The sequence below is a fragment of the Urocitellus parryii genome, chromosome 3, assembly GCF_045843805.1.
Source record: "Urocitellus parryii isolate mUroPar1 chromosome 3, mUroPar1.hap1, whole genome shotgun sequence".
NCBI classification, from domain to species: Eukaryota; Metazoa; Chordata; class Mammalia; order Rodentia; family Sciuridae; genus Urocitellus; species Urocitellus parryii.
In genome coordinates, this window is record NC_135533.1 from 184,625,217 (window position 1) to 184,634,484 (window position 9,268).

Here is a 9,268-nt window from a genome sequence, read left to right on the forward strand (position 1 = left end):
ACAAAACTTATTGGAAAACTCAATTTTAGATCTACAAGGACCTGGAGATGTCCCAATACATCATTTCTGTCAGGAGCGAATGGGCTGGACAGATGCCTTAGCTTGGGTTATTCCAGAAGCACATCCTTGGGATAAGCGTATGGACTCAGGTAGCTTATTTGGAAAGTTCTGATAGAGGCGTAAGGCACATGGGACAAGAATGGGAAGGAAATCAATAAAGGGTTCACTTTTGAGCAAGTTAGTTTTGTGGCTTGGTTATACTGAGGACCTCCAGGAGACAGTGTAGAATATGCCTCAGAGTCCTATCAACAGAGGAGGAGGGTGTGTGGGGGATGTTTATCAGTCGATTCCTTTACCCAACATCTCCTAGGTCATCCTCAAGGGATCAGGCATCTAGTTAGTGCTTGCATTTGGAACCTGGGGGTTGAGAATGGTGATACCAAGGGGCTTTGTGGAGTGCCCATGGCTACAAAGGAGTAAGGTATTAAGAAGAAATGGCAAAGGAAAGGAGTTAGCTTTCTTTTTTTGGTGGTGGTGGTGGTGGTGCTGGGGATTGAACCCAGGCCCTTGTGCATGCAAGGCAAGCACTCTACCAACTAAGCTATATCCCCAGCCATTAGCTTACATCTTGATAATGAGATCTGTCAGATAGATACTGCCTGCTGAACACTGAAAGGTGCACTATCGACTTCTGCTTTCATCCATAAAAAGGGACTACTTTACTGTGTTCTGTGTTTCATCCATAAAAAGGGACTAATTCTGATATTCAAAGATAGACTCACATATGAAATCCAACTCTATCCCTTTTCAACTAACTACCCAGAAGAAATTTCTGCCATATAGAAAAACCCGTTATCATGTGATTATGGCATGGTAGAGAGAATACACATTTTGGAGATAGATGATCCTGAGTTTAAATCCTGACTGCAACATCTAGAACCTGTGTGCCCTTAAACAAACTGTATAATCTTATGGCAACAAGTCGTCTCAATCCTTAGTTGCTCCCTGCATACACCCCCAGGTCTGGTAAGAAATTTAAATGAGATTTTTGATGACACTTTAGCACAGTGACTGGTTTAGAGAGTAACTTCAAAAAATAACTGCTTTTCATATTTCTCCTGAAAGGAAGGAAGAGGTACAACAAAAAATGCATTAACTTACTAAATAGATATGTATTGACCTCCGACTAAATGCAGAAATTCTATTCTAGTTACCAGAGCATAGTGATAAACGATCCATATCTCTGCTCTTATGAGGCATATATTCTAGGAAATCACAAACACTGGGATCCTGTTTTTACAGTTAAGGTACTACTTTTATTGTCTAAAAAATAAGATTTGGTATATATTGTTTACCGGGCTTTTAACTTCAAAAGGTATAAAAGCCTCTTATCAAAGCATCCTCATGTGCTCTCTCTTCAATCTTTAATCAAACATTTTCTAGGAAGCATTTCTCAAATCTTTCTCTGATGCTGCATTAGTCGGAAGGAAATCTTTTGGTCCCAAGCGACAGAAACCAAATTTCAACTACTTTAAACAGAAAGGCAAGTTTATGGAAACAAGAAAATGAATAAAAAGGTGTATAAAACCAGAGACATGGCTGGACCTGTAAGTAGTGGGTACCAGTGATGCAGACCTTACAGGGAACTACTGTCATTAACATCATCCCTGTGTGGCAGTTTTACCACCTACACTGCAGTGTGGTTTTCTTCACATGGCAGACAATACACAAGCTCATAGTTCCTGTGATTTATGTCTTGCAGCTTTAGCCACCCAATCCTCCCAGTTATCTTGTACAAAATTCCTAGGGAAGAGATTCAGAGAGTTCCAGCTTTGGAAGGGGGTTCTCCATTAGACCATGAGGTTAGTAGCTACATGACGGTAAGTAGTGCTATATAGCACTGCTAAAATCCTGTAGATATCCACACTACCTATTAAGATGCAGAACCCCTAGAAGGCTGATCCTCATGTCATGATCACTGTTCTTGTAAGAAGCATGTATAAGTCGCAGTTTTAAAAGCTAAAGAAATGAGCAAACAATAGAACTAGAAGAGAACATGTCGTATTCAGTCCACATGAGGTGTCCATTAGTAAAACTGAGCCCCCAATACATTGCTCTCTGCAAATTTGTCAAGTGTATTCAAAACAAACACATTAAAAAGGGATTACTCACCATTTATGTGTCAGGGAAGTAATAATAATGTCTTTATTACACATATTAATGTTCTTGAGTGCTTCTAAAGTACTGTGGAACTTCAAAATATTTTCTAGTTTCAGAGAATTAATTAGCTCCCCCGTGGAGTGGCTCACGAGTAATATTGCCATTTTGGAGATGGAATGATTGGCTTGGAAAGGCAAGGGGTGTTGAATTATTCATCTTTTCAATAAGTATGTATCAAGCACATACTCCATGCATGGCTATGAGCTGAGAGTTAAAGGGACATAAGCTAACTGATAAAAAGCTGTAGGAAGTTTTGATATAGGACTGAGAAGAGGGCTAAATTGTACAGTTTTTTTTTTAAAAAAAACATGATAAGGAATTCAGTGTTCACTATGTGGACTTATCACTAAAATTTCAAAGGATATATAGAAAATAGTGATTATTTATCAAATTGACTAGTTCTTCAATTCTTAATGAAATTATACCCACAAATGAAAGAAAAAAAGCTATCAATTTGCCTAAAGCATTTAAATGATTGTGTAGTTCACTTTGCCTGGTAAGTTCTGGATCGAACTTTGTAATATTGTATGAAGAATGGATGAACCAATGTAACTGACACTGTTAAACCGTTTGTTATCCAGGGAAGGTCTGATTGATACTGGGGCTATCTTTGTGAACCTAACCACCATGTGATGAGGAAGACTATGAGAACCTGGAAGATACACATAGAGATCTCTGCCTGGAGAGAAACCAAGGTCCTTGTCCCTGAGCTCCTGTTGAGCTTCTGAATAATGACCAGTACAGCCTGCCAGGCTCCAGAGTGAGCCATTTGGGAAGTGTGTGCTTCAACTCTGAGTCAAAGGCTCCCAGGGGACACAGAGTAGGGCAGAGGTGAGCCTTCCTCAGTGAGCCTTATCCAAACTCCAGATTCAGGCTGAATAAAATGATTGTTGTTATCTTAAGTCAAGAAGCTTCAGAATGGTTTTCTATTAACTGGACCACCTTCCACAAAGGATTGATGGTAATGGCATCTTCATGTCTCCATCCCTTTCACTCATTAGTTGGCAGGACCCCAGGCACCCCCATCCATTCAGATTCAGAAACTCAATTCCTGGGTGGTGAGAAGACTATATTTCTATTTCTGTAGAGTGTTTCAAAGAAAGAATATAATTCAAAAATTAAGGGATTTTCTTTAATGCAAGATTTTCTAGAATACATTGATTTTATAACAATGCATTTTTATTTCTAAATGAAGTTAAACAGAAAACATCAATCCCCTGTAATCCAGTGGCTTGGGAGGCTGAGGCAGGAGGATGGCAAGTTCAAAGCCAGCCTCAGCAAAAGTGAGGTGCTAAGCAACTCAGGGACCCTGTCCCTAAATAAAATACCAAAAGAGGCTGGAAATGTAGCTCAATGGTCAAGTGCTCCTTGAGTTCAATCCCCAGTACCAAAACAAGCAAACAAAAATCAATAAATCATATTTCCTATATATTTCTGTAATGTTTCTAAAATGCATAGACAGCTTATACAAAAGATCCACCTCTGACCCAGAGAGGCCACTGCAATAGATATGAAGGTCACTGACTCTTATGGCTCTTCAATGCAGGCTTCATTCTCCTGTTCACTAACCCAAAGTTAAAAATGCAGCTTCTGATGCCTCCTTTCTTCTTTTTCATTTCTTTTAATTGGCTGTCAAGACAAGGAAGAGGTAAGAACCAAGCAGCTCTTCATATTAAACACCATATTTTGCTGAGCTGGGCATGACTTCTCGTTGCTACAAAACAAATCTAAGTTTATATCAGAGGTGACAAACTCCATGCCCTGTCATTTATCCTTTTTATAGCATGGGTGACACCAACAGTCAGCTAGTCATTTTGATGACTTGTTGATGAAATCAACTTAAAAAGCAGAAAGTCACCAATGTAGAGGTTTCCTGTATCAATAGTTATAAATATTTTTTAAAGATTTAATTGAAATATAACTGCATTAAAAACAAATTCCATTAGGTTTTACTATGTGATTTTTATTTTATGTTTACTATAAAAATGTTTTGAAAATCTTAGTACCAAAAAGGATAATCACTGTTAAAACTGAAATATATTTAATGTAGAGCTAAGCCTCTTTTTATATTTTTAACAGAAAATATATTATAATTTAAGCTTACTTATAAACATTTAATGATTGCCAATGAAAAAAATCACCATGTAGAGATTTGAATAGGTGCTATGTGCTTTACAAATACCATCAATCCATTTATGCAGCTCAGGTTCAAGTCAAAGATCCTGTAGCCAGCAAATAGAAATGCCTGGTTTTAAACCATATCTGTTAACTCCAAATCATAATTTTTATTATTCTATGTGTCAACTTGTGCATCTGAAGTTTTTCAACTAAAATGATACCCATCATACTTGACTTTATTCATCTATTTACCTAAATATTCATCTATTTACCTAAAATAACAGCTTAATTTCCTATTAACATTTTATTGTATAGATTAATAAAATATTTCACCATTCTGCCCTATTTGGTTTCAATCTTCCACTTGTATAAACAACACAGCAACAAATATCTTTGCAGATAAATCTTGTTGTATATCCTCAAATATTTCCTGAAGAGGAATTTTTAGAAGTATAGTCACTGGGACAATGAGATGCAAAAAAATAAAAATCAAAAAATTATCATTTCAATAATAATACCAAATTTCCCTTCAAAACAATCATACCAAATTGCATACCTGCTATCCATATGCACTTACATCTAGGTCCTAAAATTTCATTTTTGAAAATGCAAAAATGTAGAAAATAAAAATTCACACCATAACCTTTCAAATCACAGTATTTTATTTTTTATTTTTTTTTAAATCACAGTATTTTAAAATTGTAGAAGATATCTTAAGAATAGTTTAGTCTAATATCCTATCTTATATCATGAATCTTTTTCATAGGGCATTGTGTATCCATTCAGTAATGGAAGTGAGAAAGAAAACAAATAATGACTTAAAATATACCTAAACTACCAAGCACATCTCTTCACCTCTCAGCATTGAAACTTTGCTTAGCTTATTCTAAAATGCATCCAGAATAAGAGAGGTTCATTGGAAATGAGGAAGCTTTGGCAGACTTTCAACATACTTGACATAGGTCACAAAATGATAAAGATGTTTTGGTCATTCTCCACCTGGAATGGGTTTGCTCTGGGTGCTGGCAGTTGAGTGTGTAACTCTTGCTCTCTGCGGTTGCTCAACAGTGGTTTTCTTTTGCCTTTGGGAATCCAGCAAATAGAAGTCAGATGGTCAAGGGGAGAAGATTAACTGAAAACAGGAATGGTGAAATAGCAAAGGGGCTATGAATATATTTAGATATGTCCTCTCCTTCAGAAACTCTTAAAGGCTTTATCACGTGCATCCCTTTAATTCTACAGACACCAGATTTTAGCTGTTTTTGAAGGAGAAAATGACCTTCAACTGGATAAGCATTCCTTGAGTAGCCATTAGATACAGAACACTGTTGTATGTTGCAGTGGGAACCAAAAAGTAGGGAAAACTCAAAGGTGAGTGAAGAAACACAAATCTATCAATATGTAGGTTCTGCAAGCCCTCCACACATGCAATTCTGTGACAGCAAAAATAAGAGAGAAAGATTAATTCTGCCTGGGATGGGGGTAGAAGTGAGTGGGAAAGGGTTTTAGAAAGAAGGTGGTATTTGTTGAGTCTGGGGAGACAGATTTCTCTGTCCTAAATTGGGTCTGGCACAGATCTGATATATAATTAAAATCATAAAATAAGAACATTACTAAAACCAGTAATTTCCCTTATTCTTATCACACACACACACACACACACACACACACACACACACACTTCTTAAGGAAGCTATACATTCCATTTCTGCTGCACATTCAAAGCTAACCCTGGAAGAGGAAGGGAAAAATTGAAACCTAACACCTCCTCCTTTGGGGAAGCTGGATTGGTTGGGGGTGGGGATTAAGGGCCACCTTAACTCCTAAACTTTGGACTTCAGTAACTGCAGAGAAAATTCATCCTGGGATCTCCTGGGCAGCAGAGGTCGGAGTTGTGTGTGTGTATAGAGCGGAGTATTACCATATTCTTCCCCGCCACCGGCCACCCTCCCCACCCCCCCCCCCCAAAAAAAAAAACCTAGCACAGTAGTTGGCACTCGGTAGGAAATAATTTGTAGAATTGATTTTGAACATTTGCTTTGTCCCCATTGAAGATAATCGACCCATCGCCTCGTTCTGCTTCTTCTAGTTTAATTCAGCTTTGGTCTCAGTAGTTAGAAAAAACGGGAAAAAGAATGGGGCCATAGCATAGCATCCTGTAAGTGGAGCTATGCAAGGTGAGGACAGAGGTGAGTGCTGCGGAGGGAGCTATTATTCCTACCTCCTCTTAACTCCTGCAGCAAACACTCAAGTCTCACCTTCTCTTTCCTTTCGGGACCCCCCAACTAGCAGAGAGAGCGATGCCGGCGGCGAGGAGACAGCATAACTCTGCCACGTTCATTCCCTGCTGCTTTTCTAGTCCCTAGCAGCCTCGCCCCTCCTCCCTCATCCCCAGCCAGGGTCTGGAGGCGATTCCCCTCTAGTGACTGAGCCGACTGCATTTGGGCGAGTGGCTTTTTGCATCCCTCACGTCTTTGTCTCCTCCTCCTGCGGGGCTCTGGAGCCCGGCGCAGGGTCTGCAGCGGCCGCCGCAGCAGCGAGAGCCAAGTCGTGCCCCAAACGGCCGCCCGGGGCCGCACCCTCGCTCAGTGGCGGCGCCTAAAGACGCCAGCCGCGCCACGCACTGCCTGCGTCCCGCGCCCCAGCCACCGCGCATCAACGCCGCGGCCGCGGTCGCCGGGGAGCCGAGCCCGGCTGGCCGGGCAGGTCAGGAGGTGAGCAGCCCAGCTTGCAGCCGTTGGAGGTGGCGGGCCACTGCAGCTCTGGCAGCTAGAACACTCCTAGGCATACACACCAAACGCCTCCTCCCTGCGCCACGAGGATGGAGCAGCCATCCCAAGCCCGGACTGGCGCAAGGTAAGGTGCAGCCGCCTGTTGCTTTTCGCAGAGCGCGGGATTCTCTCTCTGCACGGGTGCTTAGGCCGTCCCTCCCGGAACAAGTAGAGGAGAACTATCACCTCAGTTCTGAGCCATTTCTGTCCAACCCCCCTGGACTCTTTGACACAGACCCTTGGAGAGAACCCGCCTGGCCATGAGGAGTCGACCCTCCTTACTCATGTGCAGCCGACTGCCATGCAAATAGTCTGCAAACTTTTGTGTGACCCTCCACACCCCTGTGCGGTGCTCACCCCGCGCGGAGCAAATAGCACGTTTAGTTCTCGCGTGCGCCCTTCCCCCAGCTCCCCTTGCCATATGCATGTGCCCATTTCTCTCTGTAAGCTCTTGCTAGTCGACTTTTCAATTCCTGCAGCTCCCGCTCCAGAGCGAGGGTTTGGGACCCATCGGTGCTTATTTTGCCCATAGAAGCTAGATAGCAGCAGACGGAGGTGGGACGTGGGGGAAGGCTGTGGCCACCGATGAAGCTCTATCCATAGTGGGGGTCAGTCCTCCCTTGCGCACGCCACCCCCAACTCGGTAATAAAATCCTTGGAGTGGCTTTTGGTTGTGCACCGTGGGAACTGCAAGTGCAGATCTGGGTGGGTGAAGTAAGTGATTCCGGGAGGAAAAATTTGCTGGTGGGGGCGCAGGAGGAAGCTGGAGCGGTGGGGGGAGTAGGACTGCCCAAGGGTGAAGGGGATGAAATGGCTCTGGTAATGTAGGCAAGGGGCTATCCCTGAGTGGTCATTGGAGGAGGGGGAAAGACGTTTAAGTGTGTGTGGGGGTGCTGCTGACCCTGGTGTGTAAATACAGATGGGGGAGGGGTTGGATACCTGGGGGCGGGGGTGCGCAGAGGTGGAACAGAGCCTAGAATTCCAGGGCTGGGGGGGGGGAGATTTGGGGAGGCAGACTGCCGGGTTCCTGGGGAGGAGCGATCTCCCTCCCCAGGAACAAACAAACCTCCCCGCTGTAATCTGAATGCGATGGCATCTTGGGCGGTGACTGAATGGTCAGATCTTGAACCAGGGATGCTTTTCCAGGCTCTAAGAGGACCACAGTCTCCTCCCTTCTCCAGCACCCGCTTGCTTTTACACCCCTTCATCTCCGCAGCCGGGTTGGTAGACCCACGCCCACCTTCCCTGCCAGCACATGGGCGTCCAGGATGTCTCCACAGTTCCTGGGTGAGAAGGGGACTCCTGGCCTTTAGTTGGAGCTGCGTGTGCGGGAGGTAGGGAGTGGGAGTCCCCAATGCTTAGTAAGTAGGCAGGGGTCCGAACCGGTTGGAGGACAGCGCAGGGGCGGAGGCTGCAGTGGGAGCCACCTTCTTTCTCCCGGCTGCTCCACAAATCGCACCTGGGCGGAGCAAGGGAGTGGGGGAGCCCTGTGCTGCCCCTGGGAAGATCCGGAGCGCAGAGCTGGAGGGCGTGTGGGGAAACGCAGAGCGAGGGGTGTGCTCATCGGATGAGGGGAGCCCCAATTCCCAGACTCCAAGCCCGGGCAGAGGTGGGTCTACGCAAATTGCAGCCCCCAGGTAGATTCCTCTGGTTGTTTCAGTTGCTTTGGTGGATTCAGGAAGGCAAGACTCTTCTTTGCACTTCAACAATCTGGTGTGCAAGACTAATTGCGGGGAGGGGATCTTGTCTGTTGCAAAGAAGAGGCAGCATTATCTTCTTTAGCCTCCTCCCCCAAGTCCCTCTTTTCCAGGTGGGGAACACACTGGGATGTAAAGGCTGGGAAGCACCTCACTTAACCCTTCTCTCCCTCAAGAGGTGCACGCCCCTCTCCAAGCGGTGCCTTTGCCTGAGAGTCGGGTCTCTGGTTTCTACTGATTCTATAAGGAAAGCTTTTGGAGGCTGTGCAGATCTGGGGCCGCCTGCAACTTTCAGGTTCTCCCTGTCCAGACTCTCACGTGCAACCTTTTAGGAGCACAGTCTTCTCTACCTTACCCTGTAGACTTGGCTTTTTCTCCTGTAGCAGCTGAGAGAAAGCAGAATTTAGGCAGAGTCCCTTTTCTGGGCCCTTTGGTCAGATCCTTCCAGAAGAGATTTCGACT

At 44.1% G+C, this 9,268-nt stretch overlaps 1 non-coding gene across 1 annotated transcript; it reads right to left on the bottom strand.

Annotated features, from left to right (window-relative positions):
• Positions 1–538: 538 nt before the first annotated feature.
• Positions 539–611, bottom strand: Trnaa-ugc (transfer RNA alanine (anticodon UGC)). The gene has a single exon. It is a non-coding gene; the product is annotated as a tRNA-Ala (tRNA).
• Positions 612–9,268: the final 8,657 nt, after the last annotated feature.